Source organism: Numida meleagris, chromosome 6 (assembly GCF_002078875.1).
Source record: "Numida meleagris isolate 19003 breed g44 Domestic line chromosome 6, NumMel1.0, whole genome shotgun sequence".
Taxonomy (NCBI): Eukaryota; Metazoa; Chordata; class Aves; order Galliformes; family Numididae; genus Numida; species Numida meleagris.
Genome location: NC_034414.1, coordinates 45544591 through 45556602, shown reverse-complemented (window position 1 = coordinate 45556602; position 12012 = coordinate 45544591). Strand labels below are relative to the sequence as shown.

At 41.5% G+C, this 12012-nt stretch overlaps 1 protein-coding gene across 2 annotated transcripts in view; it reads left to right on the top strand.

The window, feature by feature from the left end:
* TTC7B (tetratricopeptide repeat domain 7B) overlaps positions 1–12012 on the top strand; it is a 127968-nt gene that overhangs the window by 537 nt on the left and 115419 nt on the right. The gene's annotated exons all lie outside the window — the stretch shown is intronic.

Below are 12012 nucleotides of genomic sequence, written 5' to 3'. Positions count from 1 at the left end.
GCAGGCGCTGCGGGGCCTGTGGGTACCCGGCAGCGGGTGCTGCGAGAGCCGCCCTCCGCCATCGGTCGTGCTGGCGGCGTGGCCCTCCGGTTCGCGTCCCAGCGGCACGGTCTGCGCTCGCCGTGCGGGCTTGCAGGCGCACATGCTGCCGGTGTGCGTAGCGCCCTGCGTGCCCTTCTGCCTGTAATTGCTGTGCTGCTCTATGTGTCTGTAAATAGCACATCTTATGAAGGCTCCCATCCCTGCGCTTAAAAGCAAGCCTCAGCCATACGGTGCTGCTTCGTTTTGTTTCTCCTTAAAAACTGTGAATGATTTGCTTGGTCTTTTGTTTTGTGTATTCCTTACTTTTAAATGTTTGGATAAAGGAGGTGGAAAACAGTGCTTCCTTCTGGGGTGTGGGAATTGATAGCAAACTGGGAGATGTTCTTCTCTTTGGCTTCAATTCCTGAGCTTGTTTCATTCTGTGTTTGGGAAAAGATATGAGGATGGTATCTGAGCTCACTCGTCTGTGTGTGTTGGGCCTGAGGGCGTTTTTAGGGAGAAGTCAGGTCTGGGGAGACAGAGCCTGCAGGGCTGCTAACAGCAGAGAAGGTGGGGCAAGAGCTGGTGGCACCGGGAGCAGCTGTAGAGGCTTCGTGTGTATAGGCAGAGGGAAAACAGCATGGTTAGGGTCTGTGGAAGCACAGATAGAAGGGCAAAAACCTGAATCAAAATCAAAGAGGAGAGAGAATTTAAGGTTGATGGACTGGGAGTAGATGGACTTTCATGCACTGGCCTTAAAAAAAAACTGGGTGATGATCCTGAAACACACTAGTATTATACTGGTTAAAAATAGACACGAACTGAAAGGTGAAAGGTATTACACTTAGTTTAAGGACATGCATTATTGAGTTGTAGCCTATGGACTAGTTACAGATCAGTTCAAGTAAAAATGTGCTTTTTGGCTGTCTGGCTGAGAAGAATGATCTCTGGTTTAAGACGCATGAAGGTATCTCAGACAGGTAGGGACAGCTGGGCAGGAGGTATCGCTGGCAGTTTTCAGTTTATCTGACCTGGGTGCTTCTTACTCCGCTAAAGCATATCTGAGAAGATGAAATAACTTTACGCTTCAGTGAGTATCTTGTTATGGTACCTTCCAGATTTGGTACCAGTTAAAATATGTAGTATTAGAGCGTTTTCTGATCTTTAAAACATGCAAAAGTATTATATGTGTATTTCCTCTTTTTCTGATAGTGTAGAAATGGTTACATCAATATCCAAGCCTTCTGAGTTTTAGCTAAATGAGAAGAGTGTCCATGGTAAGTTAAGTGATAACAACGCTCCTCTTGTAATGGAATAAGGCAGAAAGAGTATTTAATGAAAAGTATTTAATGAAATATGTGCTTTCGCTATTTAGGGTATCTAAAACTGCAGTTTTGTGGTCTAGGTCCAGGTGTAGCTAATAGGCTGAAGGCCAAGGTTATCAGTTGGAGACACTCCAGAGAGGCAGGGTCTCTGTTCCGCCTGTGCAGATACACAAACTGAGAGATGTTTTGATGCATATCCCTGTTAGTGAATCTGAAGCAATTTATTTAAGAAAAAGTATTGAGAACTTCACTATCTCCTTCTGTGGCAATGCTCGGTTTTGCAAATCAGCTGGGGATTGATAGCAGAAGATGTTTTTGGCTAAATGTAGAGCAGTTTACTGTATGAAAGATTTAAATGAAAGAGAAAGGAACAGAGGATAAAGGATCTTCAATCTGTCCTTATGTTGTTGTTTGGAATTGGCTCTGACTTTGGAATACTGGAACATTTTAACAGGCTATGAGTATTCCTGGGAACTGTGCTTGCTGCTGTTGGTTGCAGAGGGGAGGGATCTTTTGGGGAAGTCTTCCTATAATCCCTTCATTCCTACACTGTTTGGACAGAGCAGACTGTTACTTTAGCAGTTACTCTTCCTCCTATTACTGTAGTAGGACTTCCTTACTCCTCCTGTTTGGAAACTGACCATTTGTGGGTGAGAGAACCTGACAGAAATGTGACAAGACCACATTATTATTTGGGCTGTCTCGCATGGGCTCGGTATTTCACATTTCAAGTCCTCTCAAAGCCTGCAACCTAGTAAGGAAGAAATAACAGTGGTTGCTCCCATGGAAAAGCTTGTGTGTATGCATTAGGCAATGCCATGGAGAAGTGTGGTGCTTGAGAGGTGCAGTATTTTGAGTGGGCTTAATTATGACCTTGGTGGTTCTTCTCCGTGCTAGCAATAGCTCCTATCTATCTCCCCTTAGAACTGGGCATCTGGTTGAAGCTAGTGGTTCAAATGTAAATGACAGCTTATGTAGGATTTTAGTTGCACAAAAATGGCACTTACTGGAACTAATTTTCGTACCTGGATTGTTTCTGAAAGGCTTTATAAACTTTCAGAGAGCTTTCAGATGAATGGGGAAGAGAAATGTTAATGGAGTGGTCACTGCCTTTGGTATTCTGCAAGTAATAGTTGCAGCTTGGATCGTAGAAAGTGCCCAGTGACTTGCATTGGTTTCACACAAGGATAAATAGATGAAAGAATGGTCTTTAACCTCACTCAGAATTGTTGGGCACGGAGCCAATTTGTACTACATTTCTTTCCATCAGGACCTGGACTCAGCAGCGGTAATAACGCTCATGCTGTGTAACACAAATCTCTGTCTGAGCTCTTGCTTCATCAGCATGCTCGGGAAAGGTCAGGCAGAACTGCGAGTCGAGGTGGGTTCTCCCTGGCTGACAGCAGGCACCCACCCAGCATCTCCGCAGCTCCCTTCCTTAGGGGAGCTGGGGCAGAATGGAAAAAGATGACGATGTTGCTTACGAATTTCTATTGTGGGCAAAACAGATTCAATTTTGGGAAAATTAATTTGTTGTTGGTTAAAATAGATTTGGGCAGTGTGAAACAAAAACTCAGACACTAAAAGAACATTTTTCCTCCCGCCTTTTCCCAGGCTCAGCACAGTTGGTGGGGGCAGTTCCTCTCTGATCTTCCTTCCTGCATTTCTCCTTTGCCCTGGTGCAGGCAGAGCCCTTCAGGGAAAACATCTGCTTCAGCTGGGGCTTCCCACAGGCTGCAGCCCTTCGGGGCACATCTTCCTGCTCTGTGTTCTGCCTGGGCTGCAGTGACATCTGCTCTGGCACCTGGAACACCTCCTCCTCCTGAGACCTTGGTGTTCCCTCTGCTGATTCTTACTCTTTCTGTTCCCTTGTCTTTGTTTTTTTTTTGTTTTGTTTTTTGTTTTTTTTTTTTTGCTCTTCCTTGAGTACATTTTCCCAGAGGTGCTGCCAGCTTGTCCTGCAGTGGGTCCGCTGGGCCTGGCTGTGTCTGGCCTCCTCCCGTAGGGTCCACCCCTGTAGTCCCTGTGCCAGCACCTTGCCACCCACACCCTGTGTAGAGAGATTTACAAAACTTGCAGCAGCTGCCACAGAAATCACCATGCTGCTCTGAGGCTGGTGGAGATGGGGCAGTGGGCTGGGCTGTGGGCTGCTTGGTTGTCCTGGTGCCTGTCCTCACAGTCCACATCCTGAATGTGACTTATGGAACGGAATGGAGATAAACCCCAAGTTGCTAGAAATAAAATTGAAAAGTAGTTTTCACTAAGAAAGCTTTGTGTGTGTTCCCCAGTAGTTTAACTAAGTGGAGGAAAAAAAAAAAAAGTCTTTGTAAGAAAATGGCCTAAACTTTGTTGAATTTTGCCTCATAGCAAATAAACAGCATGGTTGTGAAGCACTGTCCTGAGAGTTAGCAAAAGCTTGAAGCATGAAATCGCTTGTTTCAAATAAAATACCTAATATTAATCAAATGTATTTTAAAATGTGAAATGTGCCCACAACTGGAAGGCATCGGCTACAGGATTCTTTTCTATTTGAGACCAATCTGAATGGGCTGCTTCTTAAATGAAGGCCTTAATATATAGGAGAAACATGTACAACTTGGTCTTGCTAAATTTGATTGGCATCAAAACCTCAGTTGTATGCATGAAATGCAACGTGCTGCAAGGGACTTTTTAAAATGAAAAACTTATTTTTTAGGAGGTCTTTAAAGTTGGTATTCTCAAATATTGGGAAATAAGATTTATGAAGTACCAATGATGATTCTTTTTCAGTAAATTCGGTGTAACATGTTGATCTTACAGGCAACTTGTGTATTTTCTTGCAGAATTCACGTTGATGAGGATTTAAATTTTTTTTCTGAAACTTCTGCAGTATTTTTAATGAGATTGTTGTGACCTTTGTGGTTTTGGGAATTGAGGCTTTCAGAGTGTCTGGGATTCTGCAGTGTTCAAATGTTAATTTTGGAAGTCAACGATCGCATTTCAAAGCTGCTTGTAGGTTAGCCACGAATTTGTGATGAAACAGTCACATCTGAAAGGAAGTGGCTGCCATGGACTTCTGCATGAGGGCTGCAGCTGCTCAGGGTGTTCTCAGAATATCAGCGCTCAAATATTTGCTTTCCTTCCTTTGAAAACACAGTGAGGAAACCTTGGGTCAGTTCAGAGACAAGCTGAATGGATGAAATAAGTAATCTGAAGTTAGCAGGGATGCTTCCGGCCATTTACTGTTGCTATAGTTGGAACGTTACCTTGCTCAAGTTCAGTGAGATCTGTGTCTGAAAAGGTGCTGAGGAGGTGAATTTATGTAGTTCAAGTGAGGGAGAGTGATGTATTTCTGCAGAAACCTTCGCTGATGTGAAATACTGCATTACTGTCAGGTGAGAATGCACGCCCCAGAAGTTCACTGATCTGTGCTACCATGAGCATTGTGGCGTTGCCATGAAAGTAGAACATTACCCACAGCTATCAAGTTTGCTGATGGAAATACACCATCCTCCTAACACGCTGCTTGCTTGCTTGACATTACTATCTTACTCTCCCTTTTTCTTTGGTTTATTTTGTTATCTTTTCTCTACCTTTTGTTCTCAGCAGCTTGCTTCTGTAGTTTGTCTTTCCTCACTTTCAGCCGTGCAGAGTAAGGGAGCAGAGAAGAGTTAGGAGCAGAGTGACCGAAACCTAAGGGTCAAGAAGTATTTTCCGTGTTTATTTTTCACTTGTTACTTTCTGTGCTTTTTCTTTCTAGATCTAAGATCTAACTAGGAAGTCAAAATAGAAACATCTTACCAGCTTTCATTTGTCTTGCTCTTTTGTAAAATACAAGACCTCAGATACATGTTTAAAGCTTATCCTCACAGTAACCCAGGGTTTTCTAAACCTCTTAGGACTCTTGCCCTACTTAGGTGTTTATCAAATTTGTTTGTTTGATTTGTACATACAGTTTGAAAGCAATTTATACATGCAAAGCTTTCGGAAGAGGTCTGCGACTCACAGAGAAGCTTGCAGAGCACGGTGTGACATGCCTTTTGCATTCCCACAAAATGCAGTCCTTTCTCTTTCTTTGTGTTCTTTCCTGTCTTCCTTCTTGTATTCACTGCTGTATTGACTGAACAAACATTCTGAGGATGCACATTTTTCTGAATGAAGAGTAAATGTGGTGGCGGTACTTAGATGTGTTGCCTTATTTTTGACTGACAGCTTTGTTTCTTCAGATAGCCAGGGGTGTTACAACAGTGCGAGTGATGATGTAGACCTGCTGCTTGTATTCCAAATGGCTTATCATCTGGAAGAGAAAGTGCTGGCCTAGGCAGCCTGATTTCACAAGTAGCCAAGCTGGTCTAACACCTTGCTGCTGTTGCTGCTGGAGGAGTTCTTCCTGCTTTTGCACCTTCTCTGTGCAGTTTCTCCTCTTACGTGTTTGTTTCTCTCCCTCATGTTGAAGAACAGCAGAGGCGGCGCTTGCTGTGCTGGCCCAGCAGAAAGCCAGGTGCCCCGTCTGGTTTAGCTCCTGGCTGCTGAGCCGAGCCGCCTCCCGGGGGCCTGCTGTGGGTAGCAGAAGGTGGAAAAGAATGGCAGGTGCAGCCAGAAATGGGCAGAGCAGCGGGAGAGGTTTTCCTCTTGGCACTGCGCTGTCAGCGGTCCTCCTGTTGCGTGGAAGCGTGAAATCGGTCCGAGTGGAGTAAACTTGATGCTGCTGGGTGTTTGGAGCTCGTTGCCACTTGTGTTAAGTTACAAGGAATTACATGTAACTGTTTGAGAAACATCATTCACAACTGCTAATGTTGGGTTAGCTACACTGTTTCTTTAAAAGTTATAAGAAGAAATAATGGCTTGACTCCTCCATGTGTTAAAGCTGCTTCGGATTTCTTTGTTAACTTCAAGGGTTAAAGTTTAGCTTAACTTTTCATTGGGAAAATAAGTTTATTAGCATAAACTCTTGGTCATCAACACTGGTTTTGTTTGAATTTTATGCGCATCTTGGTAGAGAATGAGTCAGAAGATCCTTCAGGGTGCCAAATCTGTCTTGTAAGTAAGCAGGTTTTAAAATTTGATGGTTACATTCTCTGCAGTTTTGTCTGTACTGAACGCTATTTAATTGGTGATCTAATAAGGAGCGACTGGAGACAACAACCCTGTAAAAAGCAGAGTAGCAGAATGTCTATAAATTTGAGAATGTCTACCTGGTGGCGCAACATTTGTTGGTGGCAAAACCTGTAATCATTAGTGTTTGGTTTCTGCTGCTGACTGTGGAGAAAGAACTGAATCGTTGTCTTTTCTCTGTCAGCGCACCTATGACAGTGAACTACTCTGAGATGTTATCAGTTACTCTGTTGCTTCAGGAGATGCTGCAAGAGTTTCTGCAGACTCCCAGCCTGCTAATGATACAAAATGGATTATAAAATCCATAAAATCTATAATATTGTAGAAGGAAGAAAGCTTTTATTTAAGCACTCAGTTGTTACTCTGTCACCCACAGTAGTATTCTGAAGATATGACATATCAACAGTGATTAAACAGAAACTCTAGTTTTGATACAGTTGCTCTTCCACAGCTGATGTTTCTGCTACATAACATGTCAAAGATGATGGAGCAAAGGAAGGACTTTGAACTGTGTGCTTGTTTCTCTGGAGAAGAGAGGGCCAGGACTTGATTATAGCAGATATTTGTGGGTTGTTTTTGATAATGAAAGTAGGTCCTGGATGCTTCACCTGCACTGAAAGAAAGGAGGAAATAAGAGAGGACTTCCATGGGACAGTATTTGAAAAATTGCCTGTTTAAGTAACTAAAGAGTTTTTTTGTTTTTTTTTTTTACTATAATCTGAAATTGCACATTGTTGTTCTGTTTTTCTAGCTGCCTCAGCTATCTGGGTTAGAGCTTCTACTTGGTCAGAGGGAAGTCTATTCACCACAATTGGGAGAAACATTTTGCATTGATCAAGGCTTTAAGGGGTTTGTTTTAGAGCCAGGTTGTGGGAGAGGTAAAAACAGGAGAGAAAAAGCTTTTAAAACAGCAACAGAATTTTTGAAAGTTGCTAAAATATGCTTTCTGTCTTAAAAGTTGTGATTATTTATCTGAGATAATCATCTCTGACAGTGACAAGCGTGGGTTACAAACTTTCAAGTATTGAAGCTTCCCTGATGGACCCTGTGGGGTGGAAAGAGGACAAGATGGGGCTGCTTTCTGTGACTGTCTGGCACTGGTAGATGGTGAAGGACTGCCGCATCTGCTGTCGTGGGTGACAGGCTCATCTGCATGCTTTCATCTGAGCTTTGGGCATTGGATCATCCACTGGAAGAAAAACACCCCTCTTCTGTCCTGGCAACTAATCCATGATTAACACGAAGAGATGGGCAGGCAGTGGAGAAACAAAATCCCCCAACTGGTGAGGTTTAGGATTAAGGAAGTGTGCTTGATGGATGCAAAGCTGGGCAGAGCCAGGATCTCCTCAGTCCCTTTGTTCTTCTTTTTTATCAACCTTTTTTTCCTCGACCTGAGAGAACTGAAATTGGGTTCTGTTGTTGTCATCTCATATTTGCTGCTGTGTGGCTGTTTTGTAGAGCATGGATGAAGGGACTCTGCCGCTGTGACATGGTCTGGTTTTGCCTTCCATTTAAATATTCCCTACAGTCTTCTCTTGCTTAGTAGCAGCAGAAAAAGTGGCTTCTCCTTTAAGACAAAACATGACAAGAAGCAAGATTAAAAGGAATTTCTATCTGCCACGGCATGTGCTTTTCCTGTTTTCCAAGTCATTCTTTGATTGTCTTTGTAAGCTAAACAAAATAGAAATAAGCTATTTTTTTAATCATATTCCCTTCGTATGTTTCCTAGAACATTTGCTATCAAATACAGGCATGTACTTTCTGTTCCCGGTCAAACGCCCAAAGATCATAATCATGATGGTGATGCTTCCGCATCTCAGATACAATGTATGTTATCATCATTTTTTTTCTTCTCTGGAGTGTTTCCAGAGAAGGGCAATTAAGCTAGTGCTGGGTTTGGGACACAGGTCTTATGAAGAGTGGCTGAGGAAATTGGAATTGTTCAGTCTGGAGAAGAGGAGCTCAGGGAGACCTTATCACTCTCTACTACTCCCTGAAAGGAGGTTGTGTTGAGGTGGGGGTTGGCCTCTTCTCCCAGGTGGCAGCAATAGGAGCAGCAATAGCTGCCCAGGGGAGGTGGTGGAGTTATTGTCCCTGGAGTTGTTTAAGGAAAGGGTAGATGTTGTACTAATGGACATGGTTTAGCAGGAAATATTGGTGGTAGGTGGATGGTTGTACTAGATGATCTTAGAGGTCTTTTCCAACCTGAATGATTCTATGACTCTTTGTATTGTATTTGACTGAATGGGCCAAGTTTAATTTAAACATTGCACACTTATCAATAATCTAGATGATGCATTGTGTCTGTCCTGGTTTGATATTTACTGTTTTGTTGTTCTTAATACTTCACAAAACTTGAAGAACTTCTTTGAAAGGCAGGAAAAAATACAGTTTGAAGTCATTGCTGAAGTTTTCTTTTCTTAATGTATGCCCTCAGTGTTTGTAACCTGTTTGTTTGCTACTGTAGGAGTAAACTTGCTTAATCTGTAAGCGTATGTATAAATATTCTGGGCTTCTGTGATATTTTTCTTCAAGTTTTGGATGTCAAATAGGAAAAATGCATAGATGCTGCAGAACTGGACAGTAAAAGGGTGCCATTCTCTCTGTGTGCATTAGAGTCAGAGGAATGAGAGACTGTGTATAATTAAAGGTGCTTATATGTAGAATTAAGTTTCTTTGAACAGCTGACAGTGTATGTTGTGCTTCTGATTTCCATATGTGTAAGGCTGACTGGATGAGATCCTGCTTTGGATCAGCTGCAGTTGGATCAGGTGAGCTGCAGAGGCCCCTTCCCACCTCAGTCATCCCATGGTACTGTGAATCCTTGCTACTTACGATTCAGTGATGAAATTATAAGTAGCATATTTAGATCAACATATTATTTTTACTTTCTTTAATGTAAACCTTCATATAAATGTCAAATTTCGCACTCAATTTAATGTATGTAATTCTGGTTAGAGTTACTTGAATGGGTACTTGGAGACTTCTAACATTCCTTGTCAGGTACAGCCATTGCTCTTAATGGGCTGCATACATCACAAATGAAACAAATGTCTTTAAGTGTATGGTCAACTATAGTTAGAAACATGAGATTTATGCCACTTCTGCTAGGTGAATATGAAATCAACTCTGGATCCAGGATTTCCAGATCCTCCTCTTTGGAAGAAAGCTCCATTTCAGAGTGGTGGTCTTAATAAACATACTCTAGGATGTCATGAGATTTTTCTTGGCTGTTTTTACAGAAACTTTGCTCAGAAACTTTTGTCCAATTAACATTCGGAGCAGTTCACCTCTTTTGGAGCAGTGCCTTTAGAGAAAGCAAGAGGAGTTTCACTTCTCACTCTCTTTGCTAGTTTCCCTCTTGGAAGACTTGAAGCACCACAGCAGATATTACAAGGCAGGAATGCTGGAATCCCACACATCAACTAACGGCCTCATTTGGAGTACTGAAAACTGGAAATCTCACACACGTCCTCTTTACCCCTCTGGCCCCTTTCTCACCTACTTTTTTGTTTTTTCTTCCTTTTTTTCTGCTCTTCTGCAGTTTGGAGTTGAGAGCTGAGGTGGTGTTCTCCTCCGATCTTTCTTTCTCTGTCTGGAGTCCAGTGCAGCACAGGTGAAGCAGCAGTGTCTTCTGTTCTGGCAACTCCAATTCCATCTAATTGATCTCCCCTCTTTCAGTGTCTTGATTTTCAACTAATGTTTACAGTGATCTTTCAACACATTCAGATAATTATTCATTTTAAGAGTCTGAAACATGTTACCTGAAACACTGAAGATTTTGATGGGAAGAAGGTTGAAATGATGCATTGTGCTTTTAGCTTTGTTATCCGCTTCCTTACAAAGAAAGATTGATTCTTAATTGGCTGGTCACCTCAGATTCTGTAGCTAGTTTGCTCTGTATTTTCTATTCCTAAATACTTCCTATTCAAATTCATATCCTCAGGGTTTGAGTTTGAGCCTCTTTGCTTAAATCTTTGTGGTAGGAGATTTTATCCTAATTCTGCACATTTTTCTTGCAGCTGTGTAATTCAGAAGAGGGTGAAATGGTACTAAAAATACTACTTTTAATCTATGATCACTTAGCATATAAGAAAGAAAACACTAATTTTTTGTTTTTTCCTGCCCTGTAGTCTTTCTGGCTTTAGATGTTGAGCTGTTGAGCTTTATAAGATGTAACTATTTTTGTTAGCACAGGATCATGGATCTTCTTGCTGGTGCTCCACAGCGGTACACCGCAGATGTTTGGTTGTAGAGGAATGTTGTGTGCATAGAGCCTTGATACCAGGAGTTGGACTGCTGACGACTGCTGCCAAACAGGTGTTAGCAATTGCAAGAGGCAATTCCTTGTGCTATTAAAACTGAAGTAAATAATTATTTTGTCCTTTTAAATTTTATTTTGTTTTATGCATGAATATTAAGAACACTTTAGAAAACACAAAAATAATAGTTGTGTGGCCTAGATAACATTCAGTTTTTTGGTTTTTTTTCAAGACTGTTGAACCACCACAGGAGAAGTAATACTTTAACAAAGCAGTTATTTGCTACTCAGTAGAACAATGGGTAGCAGATTGATTCACTATATTAGAAGCCCTTAATCATTCACTATGGTTTTATTTTGGAGCACTGTGGAATTAAATAAAATGTTTAAGTCACCTCTTGGAAAAGGATTCTTCAGGCAAGAGAAACATCTCCTGTTCTGTATTCAGTTTTTGTTCAAATTGTTATTGTTTGAGCTGTGTTCAGTGTAGCCATTCTTTACCTTTTCTCCTAAACTAACTCTTGGAAAGGAATTCAGAGAGAGGTATTCCTGCCACATAGCCTGCTAACAACCCCTCTGTTCTTTAGCAAATGCCTTGAGGTTATGGTAGCATTCTTCAGAAGATTGTTTTATATTTTATCATGTAATTCAGTGGAATATTGAAGATAGACCATAGCAAGTCTTAAACTAACAGCAGTAAGTATTCTTCATCATCCATGATCCTGGATAAATGAAGAATAACCCCTTACAATTCTCTGGCTTTTTTTTTTTTTTTCAGTAAATGCTTTGGATCTCAATATTGTGGTAAGAATTTTACTTCAAAAAGTAAAAGTTTAAAAGTCAGATTACAGAGCAGCTGCCATGATATTTTTAGCTACTGCCTTACAAAGATATGTTAGTGTTTTGTTCTGTCTTTATGCAAGGCTTTATTCTTGTTTTTAAAATGGTCAAGGTTAATATGTATTGCAGAAAGGCGTAACTGTGCTCACACAAGGTTCTTCTCAACATGCTTTGTATGAGTGTATCTAAGCTGAAGGAAAACAGCTGGCCTGTCTAGAAGCATTCAGATTTTTTGTTTTTTTCCTTTTGTGCTAACAAACATGGATTATTTTACCTAAAGTGTCCTTCAGTTTGACTTGGTATTCTGATATGTTCAGACTTGACTCTGATTATAATAGACTTATCTTTGGACAGGTTCCCTAGGGCAGTGAACACAGCCCCACGCTGCCAAAGTTCAAAAAGAGTCTGGACAATGCTCTCAGACATAGGGTTTGAATTTTGGGTGGTGCTGTGTGGAGCTGGGGTTGGAAT